Consider the following 22,438-nt stretch of genomic DNA (forward strand, 5'->3'; position numbering starts at 1 on the left):
GATTTACAAAGTGCCTTCGTACTTTGTGAGTTCCCCCTAAGACTACAGGTGAAAGGATGTTTTTGGAATCAGATTTCTTATGTACCTTTGAAATGGTAACACCTTCAAGCTGAATCATCTTTAACTTGGAGGTCTAACATGGTGTTCGGCAAAATCGCATCCAGATGTGCAATATTAAAAGGCACGCTAAGTTCCGAAGTTAGCTATGCTGCAAAATAATTTTAAATCAAACAATTGTATGGTATTCATTTATGCTGGAAGTTCCAGTCCCAGACCAAGCTGGTGGCCCGGCATTGATGTTCTTGCTGTCTGGCAGAGCTGACGACATTGGTTTGATACCCGGCTTCACAATCTGGATGTACCCTGGACCCATCAGGCTGGAGCCATTCCCTTTCACCAGGAAGCAGGTTTCAGGGTCGATCTGATACTTGGCTGGTATTCCAAAGTGAGTGTCACTGTTTCCTGCTGTCCAACTTCTTGTTCACCTTCTGGCAAACAGAGCCTCCAGACCCTGTCCTGTCATTAACGTTGATGCGAGGCTGGAATTCTTCAGTCCTGTAGCCAACTGCAAAGTTGCTCTGGGTCCCTTGGGAATTTATGGTCTCAAGATTTGTCTGATGGCCAGCCAGCCAACCCTGGTAACTCAGCACACAGCACCCTGGATTGAAGGCCTGGTGATGTCGAAATCCAGGCTGATGTGCTCCTGCCTGTATCCTGCCTCAAATTTATCATCTCCACAGCCTCCGCCCAGTGTAGGTGATCTCCCACGGTAATGTTGGTGCCTAGCGTGTGGTCAGATTCCATTTCTCCACAAATGTCAGACCATATTTAGTCCATCTGTACTTGGTTTCCAGATTGCCTGTCACTTCGGTGGCCTCAGGGTTGGCTGAGCCTGAGCCGGTAGATTCCAGGCCATTCTCAGATTTTGTTTTCAGATCTGTTTTTTTTTTTTTTGAAAGGTAAATCCATAGCCCTTGGTGAAGACGATCCTGGCAGATTTGCCAAGACGTGCATACACGGGAGGCACAGCCGTCTTTTGCTTACGGGCAGCTGGGGTGGCAGGGGGCGGGGCTTCAGTGCCTGTCTATTTTTCTTGTGTGAGTTTTATAAATTGTCTTTTAAGGAATTTGATGCATTTATATGGGAGATTAAATTTAGGGCCATAGAGTTGTTCATAGTATTCCTTTGTCATCCTTTTAACGTCCACAGGATCAGTAGTGATGGCCCTTCTTTTATTTTTGATAATAGTAATTTGTCTCTTTGCTTTTTTTTTTTTTTTTTTTTTTTTTTTTTTTTTAAGTAGCTTGGCTAGAAGTTTGTCAATTTTATCAATCTTTTCAAAGAATTAGCTTTTGGAGCACCTGGGTGGCTCAGTCGGTTAAGTGTCCAACTTCAGCTCAGGTCATGATCTCACAGCTTGTGAGTTCAAGCCCCAGGTCAGGTTCTGTGCCAACAGCTCAGAGCCTGGAGCCTGCTTCGGATTCTGTGCCTTCACTCTCTCGCTCTCTGCCCCTCCCTTGCTTGCGCTCTGTCTCTCCCTTTCTCAAAATAATAAATTTTTTTTAAATTTTTTTTTTCAACGTTTTTATTTATTTTTGGGACAGAGAGAGACAGAGCATGAATTGGGGAGGGGCGAGAGAGAGGGAGACACAGAATCGGAAACAGGCTCCAGGCTCTGAGCCATCAGCCCAGAGCCTGACGCGGGGCTCGAACTCACGGACCGCGAGATCGTGACCTGGCTGAAGTCGGACGCTTAACCGACTGCGCCTTCCAGGCGCCCCAAAAATAAATAAATTTTTAAAAAAGTATTAGGTATTTAAAAAAAAAACAACCCAGCTTTTGGTTTCGTTGACTTTCTTTGTTGATTGTCTCTGTTCAATTTCATAAATTTTTGCTGTAATTTTGTAACTCCTCTTCTTCTTTATTACTTTGGATTTAATTTTCTCTTTCCAGTTTTCTAAGGTGGAAGCTTAGATGATTGATTTAGAACTTTCATCTTTTCTAGCGTATGCTTGCAACAATATAAACTTTCCTCCAAGCACTATTTTCCCTACATCCCACAAATTTTGATAAGTTGTATTTTTTAGTTGAAAATATTAAAAAGAATTTGTCTTGACACTGCTATGACCCATGTGTCACTGAGTTTTTTCATCACCAAGCATTTGGGGATTTTCCAGCTCTCCTTCTGTTACTGATTTCTAGTTTGTTCCACTGCGGTCAGAAAGCAAACGTGTATGTTTCATGACTCAGAATGTGGTCTGTCTTGGTGCATGTTCTATGTGAGCCTGAGAAGGATATATATTCTGCTGTTGGTAAAGAATTCTTTAAATGTCAATTAGGTACAGTTGATTGATGGTGTTGTTCAGTTCAACCATGTCCTCATTGGTTTTTTGCCCACTGATCTGTCCATTACTGACAGCGGCATGCAGGTGTCTCAAAGATCAGTAGTGGACTCATTCATTTCTTTTAGTTCTATTAGTTTCTGCTTCATGTATTTTGACTCTCTCTTTTTAGGTACACACACATTAAAGATTATTGTGTCTTCTTGGAGAATTGACCACTTGGTCATCATAGAATGAATGCCCTTCTTTATCCTGATAATTTGACTTGCTCTGATGTCTGCTTTGTCTGAAATTATTACTACTAGTTTTCTTTCTTTCGGTGAGTGTTAGCATGGTTTATCTTTATCCACCCCTTCACTTTTATTTTATCTGTGTCTTTGTATTTAGAATAGGTTTCTTGTAGACAGCATGTAGTTGGGCCTTATTTTTAATCCAATTCAATAGCCTCTGTATTTTTTTTTTTTGGTATGTTTTGACCGTTGATGTTTAAAAGAGTAATTTATGGGGCACCTGGGTGGCTCAGTTGGTTGAGAGTCCGACTTGGGCTCAGGTCATGATCTCCCGGTTCATGGGTTCAAGCCCTGCATCGGGCTCTGTGCTGACAGCTCAGAGCCTGGAACCTGCTTCACATTCTGTGTCTCCCTCTCTCTGCCCCTGCCACCCCTCCCCCACACTCTGTCTCTCTCTTTCTCAAAAACAAACGTTAAAAAATTTTTTAGAAAGGATAATTTAAATAGTTTGATTAATATTGACCATATTTGTTTTCATTTGTTGCTTTTGTTCTTTGTTCCTTTGTCTTCCACTTTTTTCCTGCATTCTCTAGTTTTAATGGAACGCTTATATGATTTAATTGTCCTTCTCAGCATATCAATTGTTCTTCTTTGTTACTTTTCTTAGTGGTTGCCCTTGAGTTTTCAATGTGCGTTTACAACTAAGCCACATCGACTGTCAAATAAGACTGTGCTATTTCATGAGTAGTGCAAGGACCTTACACGGAGTCTCCCACCCCCTCCCCCCATCCTTTATAACATTTCTGCCATTCATTTCACTGAGCAGCAAACTATAGTCACCAAATTTGGTGCTGCTATCATTATTTTGAACAAACTGTACTCTCTTATATCAATTAAGAATAAGAAAAATAAAATATTATATTTTTACCTTCATTTATATTTCTGTAACACTCTTCCTTTCTTTATGTAGATCTGAGCTTCTGACCTATATTTTTCTTTTTTTCTGATGATCCTCTTTTAATGCTTCTTGCAAGGCAGGTCTATTGCTACCAAATTCCCTCAAGTTTTGTTTGTCTGAGAAGATCCATATTTCTCCTTTTTTTGAAGGGTAGTTTTGCTGAATACAGAATTCTAGGTTGGTGTGTTTTTTCTTTAACCCTTTAAATATTTTACTCCTCTCTATCGCTTGCATGGTTTCTGAAGGGAAGTCCAGTGTCATTCTTTCTCTTGCTTTTCTGTGTGTAAGGTGTTCCCCCACCCCCTTTCAGCTTCTTCCAACATTTTTTCTTTGTCTTTGACTTTCTGCAGTTTGAATATGATATGCCTAGGTGTCGATTTTTTAAGGTACATATCCTGCTTGATGGACTGTTAGCTTTCTGGATTTGTGGTTTGGTGTCTGTCCTTAATTTTGGAGAATTCTGTCACCAAGGCTTCAGTATTTTTCTGCTCTTCCTTGCTCCCATTCTCCTCTTCTGGTGTTTCCATCATAGGTATGGTTTACCTCTTGTAATTATCCCACAGATCTTGGATAGGCCATTCCATCCTGTTATTAGTTTTTTTTTTTCTTTTTGCATTGCAGTTTTGGAACTCCCTATTGGCATTTCTTCAAGTTTATTATTGTCTCCTCCTTCATTAGCCACCCCGATCTGTGGATTAACTGTTTTTATAGTGTTGTTTTTGATTTCTACTATTTAAAAAAACTCTTATAGTTTTCATCTCTACTTTCATTGCCCATTTGTTCTTGCTTGTTGTTCACCATTTTCATTAGAACTCTACGTGCATCAGCTGTTTTGAACTCCCAGTCTGCTCGTTCCAACATCTCTTCCACATGTGAGTCTGGTTCTGACACCTGCTCTGTTTTGCTCCTTCGTGTGCCTTGTAATTTTTTGTGGAAAGCTGGACATGTTTTCCCAGGTGAAAGGAATTGCAGTAAATGGGCGTTTGGTGTGGAGCTTATCTGACTTGGAGCCAGGCTGTGCTTCCTGGGTGCTGTGACTGTAGCTGTGAGAGGCTGATGGTTCCTCTGTGTCCTTGTTGTTGTCTCCCCTGTGTATTTTGGTTTCCCTAGAGACTCTTTATTTGTATATTTATTTATTTTTAATTTATTATTTTTTTAAAACGTTTATTTTTTTTGAGAGAGAGAAAGTGCAAGTGGGGGAGGAGCAGAGGGAGAGGGAGACACAGAATCTCAAGCAGGCTCCAGGCTGTGAGCTGTCAGCACAGAGCCTGATGCGGGGCTCACACTCACGAGCCGTGAAATCATGACCTGAGCCAAAATTGGACACTCAACCGATTGAGCCACCCAGGGGCCCCTAGAGACCCTTTTTAAATAAAATCTAAAAGATGCAATTCTTCCCATTGTATTCTTTGGTTCTTATACAAGGGAAACATTTTATAGTCCTATGACTAGACCCCAGTCTTTTAGTGAGCCTGTACCCCCCTGGGCCATGACTTCTACAAGTGTTCCTTGGGTTTTTACCCTCTTAGATGTGACAGGCTAAAAGTAACTGATTTGGTGTCGTAGACTCTAAGTCTAAAGTTCTCTTGTCTAGCAAAAGAGCAGATGCAGGATTAAAACAAGAGATGGCTCATGTCTGGGAAAAAGACAAGAGCCCTGAATAAGGGTCCTTGCTCCGTATTTATTTAGATCAGAAGGCTTGCAAACATGATGGGCATGTACAAAGAGGCAAGTAAACTAGGAACATCAACTTGTGGATATGAGGGGGGAAAGAGGATTTTGAAGATATACAGTGTTTGGGGTTTGGGTCAGTATGAAACAAAATCCAGGCGCTGGGCAGATGGGTAGATGGTTGTTAACAGCAGACAGAAGGCACTGTGCCTGTTTATCTTTGCCAGCCTAGGGGATGAGACAGATAGGGGGAATAACCTTAGGGTTAATAAGCCACCTTTTCTTTTGTTAACCATCTCCACTCTGGGCTGCTTTGCCTGCAGCGCAGTGGTCCAAAGTCCAATTCACCAATTTACCTAACCTGGCCCTGTTCTCCTATAAAAGCAGCTTTCTGCTATGGTACTAAATTCGGGGTGCTTTCACCCTGAATATCTAATCTTGTTATTCCTGTGTATTGGGCACCTTTGCGCCGTTTCTATTTCAGGCCTTTGCCTCTCTCTCTCTCTATTTTTGGGGGCTTAGCACCCCCTCCCTATTTGGGGGTGCCTTTGCACCTCCCTATTCCTGGCACCTTTGTGCCTCCCTATTCTTGGGGTGTCTTTGCCCTATTCTTGGAGTGCCAATCTGGTTTACCCAAACTCGGGTGTGAGCATTTTATGACTTTGTATGTCTTTATGCCTTGTTAACTCATTGGTGTAAGCCCGGGGGACTCCTAAGCTTACCCCCACAGTTTGGATATTCCCGTTTCTCTGTGGAAGGCTAGAGGTGGCTGTGGTTGTGTGTTTTCTTTCCCCCAGGTGATAGGCTTTGGAAGATCCAATAAGTTAGGCTTTGGTGAAATAGTTTCTTCCCAGGACAGGCTGTGAAAGGACAGGTACCCGGGTGTGTTTCAGAATTGCTACTTTCTCTTCATCCTGCCATAAGCAGGAGGTGATTTTTCTCCGAGCCTCGGAAGCTGGTATGGCTCCTGCCCATCTCCCCAAACTTTTTGAGCAGTGCTTTGCCCCATGACCTCAATTCTCTGATGGGCCCAAGAATAGTTGTTGATTTTCAGTTTCTTCTTGTGAAGATAGGAGTGATAGCTTCTAGGTTCATCAGAAACCAGAAATCTTACCCTGCACTTCTGAAGGACAGTTTGGCTGGATACAGAATTCTTGCTTTTCAGTGTTTAAATTCCAGTACTTTGAGTACATTATCTCACTATCCCATGGCCTTTCTGCTTTCTGATGATACATCAGCTGTTAACCGTCCTTATTGTGGATGTTTTACCCGTGATGAGTCTGTCCTCTCATGCTTCAGGAGTCTCTGTCTCTGGTTTTATGGTATATCTGGTGTGGCTGTCTTTGAATTTATCCTGTTTGGGTCTTGTTGAGCAAATTGGTAGATAAATTCATGTCTTTTATCAAATTTGGGAAATTTTCAGCTATTGTTTCTCATGATAAACTTTTGACCCTCTCTCTTTCCCCTCCTTCTGAGTCTCAATAGACATATATTGGTGTGCCTGATGGTGTCCTCCAAATAGCTGAGGTTTTGTTAATTTGTATTCATTCTTCTGTTTTTTTCTGTTCCTCAGACTGGATATGCCTAATTGTCTTTCTTATCTTCAAATTTACGGATTCGTTCTTTTGCCTGTTCAAATCTGCTATGGAACTCTTTTGCTGAATCTCTCATTTCAGTTATCGTACTTTTTAGCTCCAGAATTTCCAGTTGGCTTCTTTTCATAATTTCTTTCTCTTTATTGATAGTCTTTATTTGATGGGCCATCATTCCCATACTCTAGTTTTTATCACACAGTGTTTCCTTTATCTCTTTGAGCATATTTAAAATAGCTGATTTTATGCTAGTAATAGTAAGTCCAACATCTGGACTTTTTCAGTGAGTTCTTATTGACTGATTCCTGTCCCTCTGTGTATGGGCCATACTTTCTTGTTTCTTGGCATGCCTCATAATTTTTTGTTGAAAACTTTACGTTTTGTATATTACAGCGTGACAGCTTCGCACTCTCCCCCTTCCCCAGGTTTTGTTCTTGCTTCTTATTGTAGTAGTGGGTAGTGGTTGTTTAGTGACTTTTCTGAATGAATTTTGTAAATCTGTATTCTTTGTCACGTATGGCCGCTGAACTGTCTGCCCCGTTAGCTTAGTGGTCAGCTAATGATTTAGCAGAGATTCTTTAAATGACCAGGACAAAAAACAAACAACCCCCCCCCCCAACTCCCAGTGTTTGCTGAGGGGCTGGTGTTGGGCATAGCGTCAACACTTAGCTTTCCCAGAGCCTCAGGGTCAGCCACAGGTGAGAGCTTACAATCTCTCCTGAGCCTGTAGGTAGCCTTGGGCATGCATGTGGTCTTCTAGATTCCCAGAAATATGTGGGAGCTTTTCACAGCCCTTAGTCCCCAAAGCTCCTTATTCCCTAGTCTTTATGCCCTGCCGTTTTGGCCAATGTATTTGTGATCCATTAGCCACTGCCTCATGCATCAGTGACTAAAACATATGCCTGGAAAGGTTTTCAACAAGTGACTCCCAGATAGCAGCTTTATCATTAGGCCAGAAACCCAAGCCCTCTGAGCATGTCTTCCAAGAAATCTCCAAACAGATCAAATAATGGCAATTCTTTTCAAGTAAGGTCCATTCTGCCCCCTCTGGTGCCCATCCCAGGATGTACTCTGTTATTTTATTTTATTTTATTTTTTAAAATTTATTCTTTTTTTAAAAGATTTATTCACCTTTGAAAGAGAGAGACAGAATGCGAATGGGGAAGGGGCAGAGACAGAGGGAGACACAGAATCTGAAGCAGGCTCCAGGCTCCAAGCCGTCAGCATGGAGCCTGATGCGGGGCTCAAACTCACAGACTGCAAGATCATGACCTGAGACGAAGTCGGCCACCCAACTGACTGAGCCACCCAGGCGCCCCTCTGTTATTTTAAAGGCTAACACTCATTTGAGTCCTGCGGTACTTACCCTGCGGGGCTAGGGTAAGTTGAAATGTTGCTTACAGAGATTCAGGCATTTTTCTGGAATGAATGCCCCCCAGGTTACCACAAGGTTTGGGGCAGATTCCAGAGTTCCAAAGGAGTTTATTCTGCCTCTTTTTTGTTCCATTGATTTTTATGCAGATGTGGATTTGTGGAGTTCCTTACCCTAACAATTTTTGCTTTCATCACTCAGGAATGAGTTTCTTAAGAGAGACTATGTTCTGTATTTTATTAATTTACATACTGAGCAAATGTTTGGTCACAGGATAGACGTTTGCTACATACTTGTTGCATAAATGAACTCATGGATCAGTAGGAATTGAAAACAGAGACGTTGAGAAGCTTGGCCGTGACTGGAAGTAGGTGTGCGGTGCCTAGGAGGGTGAGTAGTTTTGAGAGAAGCTTTTTGTTTGTTTTTATTATTTATTTATTTATTTATTTATTTATTTATTTATTTTATATATATATATATGAAATTTATTGACAAATTGGTTTCCATACAACACCCAGTGCTCATCCCAAAAGGTGCCCTCCTCAATGCCCATCACCCACCCTCCCCTCCCTCCCACCCCCCATCAACCCTCAGTTTGTTCTCAGTTTTTAAGAGTCTCTCGTGGTTTGCCTCCTTCCCTCTCTATAACTTTTTTTTTCCCCTTCCCCTCCCCCATGGTCTTCTGTTAAGTGTCTCAGGATCCACCTAAGAGTGAAACCATATGGTATCTGTCTTTCTCTGTATGGCTTATTTCACTTAGCATTACACTCTCCAGTTCCATCCACGTTGCTACAAAAGGCCATATTTCATTTTTTCTCATTGCTACGTAGTATTCCATTGTGTATATAAACCACAATTTCTTTATCCATTCATCAGTTGATGGACATTTAGGCTCTTTCCATAATTTGGCTATTGTTGAGAGTGCTGCTATGAACATTGGGGTACAAGTGCCCCTATGCATCAGTACTCCTGTATCCCTTGGGTAAATTCCTAGCAGTGCTATTGCTGGGTCATAGGGTAGGTCTATTTTTAATTTTCTGAGGAACCTCCACACTGCTTTCCAGAGCGGCTGCACCAATTTGCATTCCCACCAACAGTGCAAGAGGGTTCCCGTTTCTCCACATCCTCTCCAGCATCTATAGTCTCCTGATTTGTTCATTTTGGCCACTCTGACTGGCGTGAGGTGATACCTGAGTGTGGTTTTGATTTGTATTTCCCTGATGAGGAGCGACGCTGAACATCTTTTCATGTGCCTGTTGGCCATCTGGATGTCTTCTTTAGAGAAGTGTCTATTCATGTTTTCTGCCCATTTCTTCACTGGGTTATTTGTTTTTCGGGTGTGGAGTTTGGTGAGCTCTTTATAGATTTTAGATACTAGCCCTTTGTCCGATATGTCATTTGCAAATATCTTTTCCCATTCCGTTGGTTGCCTTTTAGTTTGTTGGTTGTTTCCTTTGCTGTGCAGAAGCTTTTTATCTTCATAAGGTCCCAGTAATTCACTTTTGCTTTTAATTCCCTTGCCTTTGGGGATGTGTCGAGTAAGAGATTGCTACGGCTGAGGTCAGAGAGGTCTTTTCCTGCTTTCTCCTCTAAGGTTTTGACGGTTTCCTGTCTCACATTTAGGTCCTTTATCCATTTTGAGTTTATTTTTGTAAATGGTGTGAGAAAGTGGTCTAGTTTCAACCTTCTGCATGTTGCTGTCCAGTTCTCCCAGCACCATTTGTTAAAGAGGCTGTCTTTTTTCCATTGGATGTTCTTTCCTGCTTTGTCAAAGATGAGTTGGTGTTTGTTTTTAATTGAACACGTTTATAGGATGTGGGGAGGAAACCACTGAAGAGGGAACATTAAAAAGTCTCTCTTTACTACGTGACTGTGTTCACCATCTTTGTTCTTGGCAATGGTGTGACTCTGGCGCTAAGTCAGTCTGTGGTTCACTTCATCCTGAGCTCTTTCCTTTCACATCTGTTTGCTTAGTGTCCCTACAGTAGATATTTATGGGTAAATAGATTCTTTTTTACAATGCTTTTTTAAGATAGAATTCACATACCATAAAATTTCACTCGTTTTAAGTGTATGCTCCAGTGATTTTTAGTTTATTTATAGAGTTGTGCAACTATCACCACTATTACCCAATTTTAGAACATTTCCACCGCCTCAGAAGAGTCCCTTGTGGCCACATGTAGTCCTCCCCACCCCTTCACCCCTAGTCTTTGGCGAGCATGGATTCACTTTCCGTGCTTGTGGAGTTTAGGTTTTGTGCTCACTGTGGGGGCTCGAGTGTGGCTCGATGGTCCTTCCCAGGCAGAGCCGAGACCCCACCCCCCTGTGGGCTCCTACCACAAGCCAGGTTAGCTGGGAAACCTCAGTGGACTCTTCTCAACAAGGATGCTTGCTAGAATAAAGCCCGTTTCCCCAAGTCAACCAACATACACCGTAAATTAGCTTTACCTCTTCCCCTTCTACAGTGACCCTAGCTACAGAGCATTCTTGGGAAAATTGAGAAAATAGTCCCTTCAGACCACATGTCTGTAGGCTAATTGTATTGTGGAATCCTGACTGAGAAAGGCCGTAATGAGAAAGCTTGGGAAATGGGATCAGGCTTCCAGAGACTTCCGAACGAGGCGTTACTTCCGTGCCTAGCTGTTGTGTGGAGCTAAGGATGCAGGATTCCTGTCCTGGAGGAGCTGATAGCCCGTAGGGGTTGCTGATGCCAGGCTCACGTGACACCTCGAGAGGAAGATAACGGATCCCCAGGTGGCAAGAGGATCGTCCCCTTCCTCATTGGCTCACTGAGAGGAGAAAAGTTAAGCTGGCTTGGGGAGGGGGGGTGCTGGGCAGATGTTTCCCCAATCTGTATTCTTCTGGGGAAGAATGTCTTAAATTTCTCCCAACAATGTTTTCAAGGAAGCCACAGACCAGCATCTTATTATGCAGGAGAGGTGTCAAGCTGGGTTGGGTCTCATCTTCAGTGGTAGCGACCTTGTTCAGGAAGCGGACCTCTGGAGGGTCTTGGACTCCTTGGGGAACCGCTGGAAACACCAGTGTGTTTAGTCAAATATACAGGAATATGTATTTGCATAACATGGAGTGATCTCAAGCACACGTGAAAAGACATCACAAAATACCCACAAGGCATTTGACTAAATATCCTGCTAGGTCTGGTGTTTCTTTCTTTCTTTCTTTTTTAATGTTTATTTATTTTTGAGAGAGAGAGAGAGAGCGCGCAAGTGCAGAAGCGGAGAGGGGCAGAGAGAGAGAGAGAGAGAGAGAGAGAGAGAGAGAGATCTGAAGCAGGCTCCAGGCTCTGAGCCATCAGCACAGAGCCCAATGCCGGGCTTGAACTCACAAGCTGTGAGATCATGACCTGAGCCGAAGTTGGATGCTTAAACCGACTGAGCCACCCAGGCACACTGGGTCTGGCTTTTCTGTCATTTGCTGCCAGCTCTTGCTAGACAGTTGACACCAGGTTGCAGATTTTAGGAAAGTTTTTAGGATAAAAATTCAAAATTGGGAAAATTCTGTCCAAAATTTTTGTGCACATATGAAGTGGTCAAAGATGGTACCATTTTCCCCTTGTTGGGGCAGGGAGAGCGGGCATTGTTTGAAAACTGCTCACTGCAGTGTAGGAGCTCTCCTTCTGTATCTGCTGCCTGCAGGCCATTCTTCTTCCTTTTCCGTGGGAGGGGGCTGTGTCCTGGGCTCTTGTTGCCTCGCTCTGTGATGGGGAAGAAGAGGGGGAAACCCAGTCGGCTGAGAGTTCTAGACCCAGTTGGTGCATCGTCGCCTGATGACTTTGGGCAAGCCAAAGATCTCTTTTGCTTTATTTTCCTTATCTGCAAAATAGAAATGATAATATTCCCTTGCTGATGTCACAGTATTTTTCCCATGAAAATCAAGTGAAGGAAGTCATTAATGTGTGAATATAAACGGTAATTACTTGTTTTGCTTGAAGATGATGCCCTCACTGTCCAGTCTCTCCCTAGGCCATAAGGTGAAGGATTCCCTGTAATAGCTGCCTCCATGATGGTCCCCAGGGATCCCGCCTTGTGGGATTCGTGCCCTGCGTGCTTGTCATCACACAGTTGTATAGTGTATTGTTCTATGTGGCCAGTAGGATGTGGCAGGAGTGGTGTCGTATCACTTGAGATTAGGCTATAAAAGATCACTGGTGACCACTTATTCTGGGAAAGCCAGCCACCTTGTCACCATCTGCTATCCTGTGGAGAATTCCACATGATGAGGCCTCTGGCTGGTAGCCATCTGATTGAACTTCGGAGTGGCTGTTTCCTAGAAGTAGACCCTCCAGCCGTTCAAGGCCTCCGATGACCGCAGCCCTGGCCGAGAGACCCTAAGTCAAAGAGACCCCGCTGAGTCGTTCCAAGACTCCTGACTCTCAGAGACGACTTTGTGAGTTGCTAGCATCTGGTTTCAGCCACTCCGTTCTGGGGTAAGTTGTTATGCTGCGATAGGTAACCAATACGTTCCTCAAATAGAAACGTGTATGCATTTGCCCACAGAATCCGTGCTGGTCACATGGAGGGTAAGTGAAAACAAGGGAGGGAGTGGCTGGAAGGCAGAGCATAGACGTCGTAGACGTGCACGTGAAGCTTTCTTCCCCACCGAGGCCGCGTGTCCTGCACAGATGCCCAGAGCAACCCCACAAGCACCCTCTCCCCAACTTTCGTGACCCGCCAGCAGGCGTGTTTCCGGGCCTGAAGGCCAGAGCCATGGTTTCAAATGAGCCCTGCCTCGCACCTCTCCTGAGCGACACGGCCCCGCGTGCGACCCTCAGCCTGTGGAGGGATAGGCGACTTCAGAAGCCCAAATCGAAAAGGCATAATCTCACTGTGAGGAGGTCATCCTGTCTTCCCGGGGACCTCCATCCACGCCTTCCTGTGTCTGTGCGTGCTCTTCTTCCCTCCCTGAGCCGGGTCCTGGTTGCCGCCCTGGGTGGCCCGAGGAGTGGCTGTTACGGGGACCTGTGCGGCTGTGGGGCCGTGGGCCGAGGCGGCTGTCTCTGTGTCGGGCCACGGGACGTGCAGCTGGAGGTCAGGGCCTTTCATCGGCGAGCTGGACACACGCCTCTGGCGCAGGAGTCAGGCCTGCTGACGGGGTGCGGGGGGAGAGGGCAGCAGCGGTGCCCGTGGGGTGAGCCACCAGGCGAGGGCCGTGAGTGAGGGACACGCGGCTGCCGCAGGCAGGCCTGTCTGCGGCGCCCTGACCAGAATGTGCGGGAGAGGGGGCTTCTGGGAGAGGTCGGGCCGGGCCGTCGCCTCCCTGGGAAGCCACCGCACCTGTCCCCCAACACCTTGCCCACTCAGGGCCAGGTAAAACGAGCCCACTACAAATCACTTTGTCGTTACTCCTGCTAAGAGCGGTAGTCGAAGTTGTTACTCCTACTGAGAGTGGTACTCAAAGGTTTGGTGTCAGGCCAGTTTTCTGTTCATGAAGATTATCGAGGGTCCCACCGATTTTTGTTCATGCAGGTTATGGCTATAGATATTTGTCATTTTAAAAATTCGGGGCGCCTGGGTGGCTCGGTCGGTTAAGTGGCCGACTTCGGCTCAGGTCACGGTGTCATACTCTGTGAGTTCGAGCCCCGCGTCGGGCTCTGTGCTGACTGCTCAGAGCCTGGAGCCTGTTTCAGATTCTGTGTCTCCCTCTCTCTCTGCCCCTCCCCCGTTCATGCTCTGTGTCTCTCTGTCTCAAAAATAAATAAACGTTAAAAAAAAAATTAAAAAAAAATTAAAGAAATGGACGTATATTAACTTATGTATAATAAAATGATAAACTATTACGTGCTAAAATAGATGACATCTTTTAACAAAAATAACTAATTTAATAAAAATAAAAAATTTGGTGAGAAAGAGGGACATCATTTTACATTTGCAAATATTTTTAACGCCTGCCTATTAAAGGTCCTTCAGTGCCTGTTCGTTAAGAATCTCCTTCTGCCTTCAGTGATACTCCCCGTCGTGTGACCTCTGTCGTGATACCCCTCATTGTGTGGCCTCTGTCGTGATACCCCTCGTCGTGTGACCTCTGGAGAGTTCCCCTGTACACATAGAGAGCGAGAGGGAGAAAGTGATTAGGAAAACAGCTGTGACTTCACAGAGCCCCCAGAAGGGGGCAGCGCAGGAGTCCGGGCGTGGATGCCGCCCTCCACGTGCCCAGACAGAAGCCTGTCCTGGAGCGGCATGCATGGCCTTGGAAGGGGCCAGCCTTGCAGGCAGCCTCACTGAGTTCCAGGACCGGCTTCGACACACCCCCAAAGTCGTGCACGGCTGGGAGACGTGGCCTCGGTGTGGACATTTCCCCGTTTCGGCGCCCTCACCCACCCCTGCCATGTCCACCGGGTGGACCTGAAACCACGTCCCGCACCGCTGGCCTGCTTATCACTGCGGCTGCCACGTGGCTCTGTCTTTCACGTGCTGTTACTTTCTGGGTTGATTATAAGGCAAAACTCTTCTCCCGGGAGGTATATTTGTCAAGAAACCGACTGCTGCTCAAAATGATGATGTGAATTCTTATAATATCCTTTTATAAATCAAAGCCTTTATTTGGAAAAAGAGTCCTCTAAAAGAGCCACATTTTCTTTTCCCCCTGGCCCTCAGCACGGTTTTGAGAAATGTTTTGGAGAAGTACCAGCTTGTGATACCAACTGCCCAGACATTGTTTGGACACGGGCGCATTTTTATGGTCGTTGCCCTGTCACTGAACCTCTATGGAACGAAGATGGTGGCACGGCCAAAATTTTCCTTAAAGTCAGGTTTCAAAATACGACATGATTTTCTCTAAATACGAATTAAAGTTACAAGCACTTTCTGTATCCTGTCTTTTTGTTCTAAAACTGCTGCCTACTGCTTGTACCCAAACTGGATGACGCCGGATACTAAGAAGTCACCTGCGAACGTACTACCCAGACACGGTAGCGAATGTCCTCCCGATCACTTTTCTAAGCCTGTGTCTGCACATGCATATATATGCTTAGTATCATGCATGCATTTACATCTGTACGACTCTGAAACAAAGCGGGGTACCCACTCTGAGCTCTCAGAGAGCTGAGGCTCCCTTGCTCATCAGGCCCTTCCAGGAGGGAGCAGAAGGTGCCTGGACACAAAGTAGCTTGGAGTCCCGATAGTTCGGGGAAGGGCAATGGGGTCAGGTGGGGCGTGGGACTTCAGGCGTCGCTGACTCCCCGTGCGGAGAGGAGAGACGTGTGCCCACCTCAGCTGCTGGCGAGAGGCATGGCACGGCCGGGAGCTCAGCCTCAGAGAAGGGGTGGTCTCGGAGGGCAGGAGTGGCCGGGAGGCAGGGCTGGGCAGAGGGAACCTGGCCTGCCCTCCTCTGTAGGTGCTCCCCTTTAGAAAGGAAGAAGGAGCAGTGGGGAGACGGGGAAAACGCACGTGAGCAACTGGGAATGTGCGTGTGTATATGTGCGGTGTGCGTGTGTGTTCCTGTGTGTGTACTTGTGTGTGCACTGTAAGGAATGGCTTGTGTGGCTGTGTAGACCTGCAGCCGCAGACCCGGGAGCTGGGGGTGTGGGTCGGAACCCGAGCGGGAGGCCCTAGAGCGCGAGCACAGCAGGTGCACATTCTGGTCCTGGGGCAGAGAGACCGGGTCCCGCTCAGCAGCCAGAGGAGAGGGGTCACTCCCCTTTCTGCCGTATTTATGCCTCAGTGCACTGGACGAGGCCCACCCTCACCGCTTTACTCAGTGCAGATTCAGGTGTGAACCCCCTGGGGGTGGGCATCGTGTTTAACCACGTACCTGGGCATCTGCGGTCCAGTCCAGTTGACATATAAGATGCACCATCACGCCCCAGGAGTGCGACAGATCCCCCCGCCCCAGGCACAGAGCCCAGAGCTTGTCCTGGTCGGCTGCTCCTGCGGACCCCCGTCCTGGTCTAGAACTGGCGTCACGGGAGCCTGAGTCCAGGTGGGGGTAGGAGGAGCACCCCGCGGGCTGGTGCCTGGAGTGGAGACCGAGGCTGAGAAGGACAGTCACGGCTGGACCGTCTGTGAGGCTCCCTGTGCCCTCTGGATCAAATCCACGCTCCTCCCCGGGGCTCCCCGCACTTGGCGGCTCCCCCCACCACTGCTCCTTTGTCTTTTCATTTGTCCGTGGATGAACAACTTAGGCTGTTCCCGCATCGGACGGTGGCTGCAAGTACATAGAGCACAGGTTCCCCTCCAGATCCTGTTTTCACTTCCTGTGGGTTGTACCCAGAATGGGATTACTGGATGTGGGGTAGTTCTATTTTTAACTTTCTGAGGAATTTCCAAACTATTCTCCTGAGCGGCTGCACCAGTTTGCATTCCCACCAACAGTGCATGAGGGTCCCTTTTTCTCCACGTCCTCGCCAACATCTGTTGTCTCCTGAGTTGTTAATGTTAGCCGTTCTGACAGGTGTGAGGTGGTATCTCATCGTGGTTTTGAATTGTATTTCCCTGATGATGAGTCATGTTGAGCATCTTTTCATGTGTCCGTTAGCCATCTGGATGTCTTCTTTGGAGAAAATGTCTATTCAGTACCTGTTTTAAATCAGATTTTTTTTTTTTTTTTTGCCATTGAGTTATGTGAGTTCTTTATATATTTTGGATATTAACCCATTCTCAGATATATGATTTGCAGATGTCTTCTCCCATTCTATAGTTGGCCTTTTAATTTTGTTGATGGCTTCCTTTGCTTTGCAGAAGCTTTTTAAGTTTGATGTGGTCCCACATGCTTATTTTTGTTTTTGTTGCTTTTGTATTTGATGTCGAATCCAAAAAATCATTGTCAAGAGGCTTACTTCCTACATTTCCTTCTAGAAGTTTTATGGTTTTAGGTCTTATGTTCAAATATTTAATTAATTTTAGTTGGCTTTTGTGTTTATGATATAAATAGGGGTCTGGTTTCATTTGTATGCATGTGGATGTCCAGTCTCCCCCAACACCATTTACCGAAGGGATTGTCCCTGCCCGTTGTATGTTTTTGCTCCTTCGTCATAGATTAAGTGGCCATATAAGCATGGGTGTATTTCTGGGCTCTTGATTCCACTCCATTGGTATGCATGTCTGTTTTTAGGCTAGTACCAAACTGTTTTGATTACCACAGCTTTGTAGTACAGTTTGGAATCAGGAAGTGTGATGCCTCCCGCTTTGCTCTTTGTCCTCAAGATTTCTTTAGCTATTTGGGGTCTTTTGAGCTTCCATACAATTATTAGGAATTTTGATCTTTATGCTGTGAGAAATAGTAACGCTTAAAGCAAGGATTGTTCTAAGCAACTGAGATTTTCAGGAAGATGCCTCTGGCTTCAAGGTGGAGAACAGCTCAGTGGGGCTTCCGAAGGGGAGCGTCAGGTGAGTCAGGAAACTGGGGCACATTTCTGAGTGAGAGATGAACCTGGTTTGTGCTGGAGTCGGAGAGGGTCGGGAAGAGACAGCTGACCTGAGACAGTAGGTGTAGACAGAGTTTGCATCCTAGGAGATGAACCACCGAGTTCACATAAACCCCTCTGTAAGGGGAGTGTTATTTTTACAGGGTGAGTGTGTTCATAAATACCGTTTCTCCCTAGAGGGCCGGGCATTGCACGCAGTGCCCTGGACAGAGAGGCTGTTTGTTGACTTGTTCCGGCAAGGACGTCAGCCTCTGTCTCCTGCCCACGAGTGCCTGTAAAACACTGGGAATGAAAAACCTCACTCCAGGGCTCTGTTCAACAGCTCTGGAATCGGTGAGCCTCAGAATCAACGACGAGCATTCCTAGGCCCAGTCTCCAGGGTTTCTGGTTCAGTCAGTGTAGGGGAGAGCCTGACGATTTTCAAATCTTGGGTCTTGATGAGCATCGTAGTGGGGACCATTTACAAAGCACCAGACAGGCACACCGTGAACGTAGATCGTGTTTAACCACGTACCTGGGCATCTGCGGTCCAGTCCAGTTGACATATAAGATGCACCATCGTATGCATCCGTACGTTTTTATGAAGAAGAAACGAAGTTTACGTTCCTGGGGTATGCCACGACTCTTGCTGTGAAGTGGGGTGGATAGCCCGTCCGTTTGTTCTTGGAGATGCTAGTCAGATACGCAGTGGAAATCTTCAGCAGGAGCCTGGGAGGGACCCCCAGCACTGCTCGTGCTCCACTGCCCAGCTCTGGCAGATTCCTAGTGGGACCGCACACTGGGTGGCTGTCTGCCTCTCCCCTCCCCCTTCTTCCCCACGACCTTGGCGCCACACCTGTCCCCAGATGGGGCAGCAGGGTGCTGACGCTCCCGTGTGCACCACTGACTGCTCAGGTTGCACCAGGTGTGGGATTTCCAGAAGGAGGATCCGTGTCTGCTGGCTGTTGGCTGACCTCGCAGACAGCCACAATGTGTCAGGAGGAGGCGTGGGGAGGAGGCGACCTGTCGGAGACCCTGTGATCCGAGTTTTGGGTCCCCCCACACTCCTTGGCAATAAGCAACGCATGGCTCATTCACACGTTCCACTCCTGAAATTTCCATGGGAAAATGGTTGCGCACAAAAATCTCGTAGTTTCCCAGAGTAACCGTAGGGACGGGGATGGAGAGGCTGTGGAGCCAGAGGTGAGTCAGCTTCTGCCTGAACCGCAGAGGGGTCAGCCTGCAGGTGCGGGTGAAGCCCGCGGAGGCAGGGCAGACTCAGTCCAGGCTCTGAGCAACAGTGCAGCCCAAGCCGTGGCCACAGGAGAGAATGTCGGGTCCGGTGATCAGGAGGTTCTCCTTGACCCTAAGGTGAAGCTGGAGGAGTCGTGGGTCTTGTATCTGGGGATGTGAGGTCATGGAATTGGAGTCTTATGGGCCCTCGCTTCTGCAGGGGATGGATGCCGGCAGGAGGGCCTGGAGGTTGTGAGCACTGGCCGGTGAGGCTCGACCAGACACTCCCTGCACTCTGGTTTCCAGGATCTAATTTTACCTGTGTGTGGCCAGGCCAACAAAAGGTGCACTTGGGGCGGTGTCCATTACCTGAATGGTCAGAGTTCTGTTATGGCCCCAATACAGCCAAAGCATCCATTGGTTTGAGCCAAGGCAAAGACCGGAGAGTGTCTGACCTGCTCTCTGGCATTTCAGATGATGTCCACCCAGCAAGAGTTCACTGCAGACCTGGAAGAGAAGTCCCTGGGAATTCACGTATTGTTTGTTCATGTCTCCATGTAATGAACCTCCCTGGGGGATGCCTCAGCCCGGGAAATAAATATGTCTTGTGTGCCTGGATAAATGGGGTTCCTGGTCACTGGAAGGACAGACTGGGCCTTCTGGGGAGGACCTACCCAGCATCTTCCTGGAAGCACAGGGCAGCACCTGTGGTACCACACGTGGTCACGGGGCACATTGGACATCGATGCCCAGCCTGGGGGCAGTACCTCAGCCGGTCATCTGGGGCCGGAGTACATTTGTGTCCCAGTGAACCATTTGACCAGCAAACATTCACTGAGCACCCACTATCAGCCAGCAGTGTCCAGGTGCATGGGACACCTCTGTGAGCAGCCGTGCAACAACGCCTACCCTCCACGGGGACACGGGTAGTTACAATAAACGCAGGTATCGCATGTTGGCACCTTGTTCCGCGTGCCAAGAAGGGAATGAGCTGGACCAACCACCAGGGGGCAGCCTCCCCCCAGCCTAGCTCATGCTCCTCCCTGGGGGTGCGGGTCCTTACAGCAGCTACCGCTGGGTTGGGCCGAGGCAATTTGCCAAGAGCGGATCCCAAGATCGTTGCCTGTCCTGATACAGGGGGACACCAGAGGGCCCTAGAAGGGGGCGCAGGGCCCATGCCTCCCCCGCTGACCCAGTCCTCAACAGCCAGCTCCCCAACCCCAGAACCTGATCCCAGGCCAGCCTGGTGGGGCACAGGGGCAGGCAGACTGTCCTTCAAAGGTAGCCTGTCCCCCTCAACAGCCAGCTCCCCAACCCCAGAACCTGATCCCAGGCTGGCCCTGGTGGGGGGGGGGGCAGGCAGACTGTCCTTCAAAGGTAGCCTGTCCTCTGTGCAAAGTGGGAGCCAGAAGTAAGCGGCTGTTCTCTTAGAGTTTTGTAAAGACATATTATCAGCGGCTATCTCCCTCAACTTTGGAGAGTTAATACCAGAAACATTGAGCAGATTTAAACACTTCCGGATACAGTTAAAGATCTGGAGTCAAACTTTTAAAACTGAAGTAACTTTGAAATGAGGTAACAGTCGGAACATTCAGTGAGGATCTGGATTAGCAAAGTGTGTCCCCAGGCTGGGATGGTCCTGAACACCTTGCCACCAAGAGCAGTTTCAAAGGAGGCAATTAGCAGCGAGCTGTGTCTGTGGCCCTTTAAACAAGACACAGGCAAGCTTAGCCGTTCCCTGTCATTCGACTGCATTTCTGTGCACGTCTGACAACATGCTCCCCCTTGTCATTCTGTCTTTCTGGTCACGAGTCCCTCTGGTTTGCGCCGTCCGGGCATCTCAACATGGGCGAAGCTGTGTTTCCACCCTGTTCTCATTCTCAGAGTGCACTGACTTTTCACTTCCTGACATTGGCTTTCTGTGCAACCCTGTTTTACCCAGCATGCAGAGCAGGGCCGGCTTTAAACATTTACAGAGTTGTTTCTCCAAAGGGAAGCACATGCTGGGAAGAAACACGATTTCACGAGGCGAGACTGCAGTGGCAGTTGGGGGCTTCACTGCAGAAGTGTTTTCTTGTCCAGAACAGTCCTGGAGGTCCAGTTGTGACATGGTATCTGGACAATTTCTGTCCACTCTGTGCAGAGAGGGTGGTTTCTGAGGGATCAGCATGACTGGGAACTGGCTGTTGTCTCACAAGCCCGACGTGAGAGACAAGGCAAGGGGCGGTACGCGAGGGTAGTTTCCCTTTACGTGTAAACACCACACATTTTTAAATCAGCGCATAATGGATTATACCATAATGCTGCTTTTTTTTTAACGTTTATTTTTGAGAGGGAGAGAGCGAAAGAGTACAAGCGGGGAGAGGCAGAGAGAGAGGGAGACACAGAATCCGAAACAGGCTCCAGGCTCCGAGCTGTCGGCACAGAGCCACGCGGGGCTCGAACTCACGAGCCGCGAGATCACGACCTGAGCCGAAGTCGGACGCTCAACCGACTGAGCCACCCGGACGCCCCATCACTTTTTTTTTTTTTTTAAGAAAAAAATGAGGCGGGCGTTCTTCCACGTCCTTACACACATCCTGTCGTTCTTGGTAGAGATGCGTGACGCTGCAGGGAGGGGCTGCGCCACGATTTGCTAGGGTCCCGCTGGGTGGACATCCAGGTCGCCTCCACACCTCTGCCTCTGTTACAAGCGCTGAACGTTCGGCTTCAGGGCCGCCGCCTGGAGAACGTGTGCAGCTGGATTCCCGGAGTCAGGTTTCTGCAAGGCCGCCCCGTGAGGGTTTGCTTCACTTTCCGCCCCTCTTGCCCGCCTTGGCACCAGGGGCTGCTGCCTGCTACGTTTTTGCCAACCTGCCTGGGGAAAGCGGCCCTATGGCTTTGATTTACCTTCCTCCTTCCCCTCTCCGTCGTCGCGTCGCATCTTCCATGAACTGCCGTGAGCTCTTCGGGGAGTTTTTGACAACGCCCACCCCGCAGAGCTTTCTCGGTGAGACTGAGGCTTTGGCATCCCGCGGGACTTGCCAGGACGCGTTGAACTGAGTGGATCTTTTTCCAGGTTGCCGAGCACACACTGCGTCAGGCAGGGCACCGGAATTCTTACACAATTCTTATGTAATCCTGCGATTCAGCTGCCGTTCGTGAGAATCTGGGACCGATGGTGAACTCACGTTTCCAAGGTTAATATCCCGGTGGTATTAACGGCTAGATTTATTAGTATTAAGCGAAGGTGCCTATGCTGCGTAAGGAGTCTGCAGTGTTAATGAGGAAGGAACGGCTACCGGCCGAGTTGGATAACTTACTAACGTGTAAAAAACCCAAAAAGCTTTGAGCTCACATTTTTCCTCTTCTGTCCCCAAAAAGGTCTTGCCTCATGTCCACTCTCAGGACGGAAATGACTTGCACAGCTGCTCTTCCTCCCTGGTGTGATGTGTGTGTGAGTAATTTGTGCATTCGTGTGTGTTACACCAGACTGTTTGGGACACTGCCCAGGGAGGAGGCTGCAGGCATGGAGGGACCAAGGAGGGGGTGGTGGCCTGCAGGAAGACACGTCACAATGCCGGAAAGCCTGGGTGCGACGCTGCTTGGGGGGGGGGGTGGCATCCTCACAAACCTGCAGGGAGGTGGGCCACTTCCCCCACAGTGGGCCATGTGGACGGAAGAGCAGAAGACCTTCCAG

General features: G+C 47.7%; 1 pseudogene; it reads right to left on the reverse strand.

Annotated features, from left to right (window-relative positions):
* Positions 1-249: 249 nt before the first annotated feature.
* LOC115499927 overlaps positions 250-22,438 on the reverse strand; it is a 74,794-nt pseudogene continuing 52,605 nt past the window's right edge.

Source organism: Lynx canadensis, chromosome D4, assembly GCF_007474595.2.
Source record: "Lynx canadensis isolate LIC74 chromosome D4, mLynCan4.pri.v2, whole genome shotgun sequence".
NCBI lineage: Eukaryota > Metazoa > Chordata > Mammalia > Carnivora > Felidae > Lynx > Lynx canadensis.